At 34.5% G+C, this 1,497-nt stretch overlaps 1 protein-coding gene across 1 annotated transcript in view; it reads right to left on the bottom strand.

Moving 5' to 3' along the window:
- The window catches only part of LOC107566163 (collagen alpha-1(XXI) chain), a 42,892-nt gene that overhangs the window by 15,741 nt on the left and 25,654 nt on the right, over positions 1-1,497 (bottom strand). The gene's annotated exons all lie outside the window — the stretch shown is intronic.

Genomic DNA, 1,497 nt, shown 5'->3' on the forward strand with positions numbered 1-1,497 from the left:
TTTATTTATTTATTTATTTATTTATCAAATGTGAATCACCACTGAAATTAATATAAATTACCTCAAAAGTACAAAGATATCTCATACTTAAAATGTAAGATGCTGTTACTGTTAAAGATTTATTATTATTATTATTATTATTATTATTGCAAAATAGATAATTTATATATATATAATTATTATATCTAAAGAGAATCTAATGAAAATAATCGGAAATAGGCCAAAAATAAATAAATTAAATAAATGAATAAACAGGGCACTTTTAACACAATACCTCCAAAAACATAAAAATACCTAATATTTTACATTAAAGTTTTTTTGTTTGTTTGTTTGTTTTTATAACCAAAATGAAAACTGAAACATTTCAATTACTGCACCAGCTGTTTGGAAATAATGCTACATTACTCCTTTTTGTGCATTTGTCCACTGAAAATGTAAATATCCTAACAGATGAGTGACGGTAAAACCTAAAACGTACCACTATTTTCTCCAAAAATGAAATGCGAGAAGCAAGCACCCTCTTCCTTCCTGCCACAGACAGAATAATAGCTTCCCGCAGCCGTCTGATGCCCTGATGAAGAGCTGCAAACACACTGACGTCTGACTTTCACTGGAAAACACTGGCATTACAGCAGCTTGACCTCTGATCTCTCAGCACCTGCCTGAGTGTTTGCATCCAAGAAATCAATCTCCTGTTGAATCTCCAGAACCCTGAATCACAACTAGACTCCGTCCGCAGCTTAGCCAAGCACCTAAAACAGAGACGCATGCAGGAGTGTGCAAGAAACATCAAGGTCTGCGTTTGAGTCCACTATCCTCAGAGATTACAGCGAAAAACAGGAACATCGCACAGCTTTGAAATGAATAGATCGCGTTTCACTCAAAGGCTCTTCTTCTTTCAGAAAAACTGAATTACATCAAAAGCGAGAAACTTCTGAGGCCTTCACAGGTTTAATTTGACGGCACAGAAATGTAAGAGCGGGAAGGAGAGCGAGACTGTAAAAGTAATTACATGAAAGATGAAAGGTGTCACACCTGACTCGAAAAATGAGTCAAGTGTTAATTTGTCCGGTTGAGATGTAATGATTAGTAGCGGGAAATGACTTATTAGCAAATCACAGTCAGGCTTTCAAGTGCAAAGCAAAAGTGTCTAAATATTAGCCAAACCAGATCATTGCTGGCAAGGAATATGTATCATTATTTAAAAACAGAAAGTAGTAAAGTAAGCACATTGCAGCCATATCTGAACATGTCGAGGTCATACTGCACCTAATCAAAATAAATTATACTTTGCATGAAGAAAATTAGGCCTTTTATTTAAAGGAAAAATATTCACTTTCTTACTAACACTAGCAAAAAGACTAACTGGAGGAAAAAAATCATACTTTAATTTATTGTTTTCACTAGCGTTCACAAGTTTGGGGTCGGTAAGATTTATAAGTGTTTCTGACAAAAGACTCTTCTGCTCACCAAGGCTGCATTTATTTGATCAAAAAT

The sequence above is a fragment of the Sinocyclocheilus grahami genome, unplaced genomic scaffold, assembly GCF_001515645.1.
Source record: "Sinocyclocheilus grahami isolate Dianchi unplaced genomic scaffold, SAMN03320097.WGS_v1.1 scaffold1053.1, whole genome shotgun sequence".
Taxonomy (NCBI): Eukaryota; Metazoa; Chordata; class Actinopteri; order Cypriniformes; family Cyprinidae; genus Sinocyclocheilus; species Sinocyclocheilus grahami.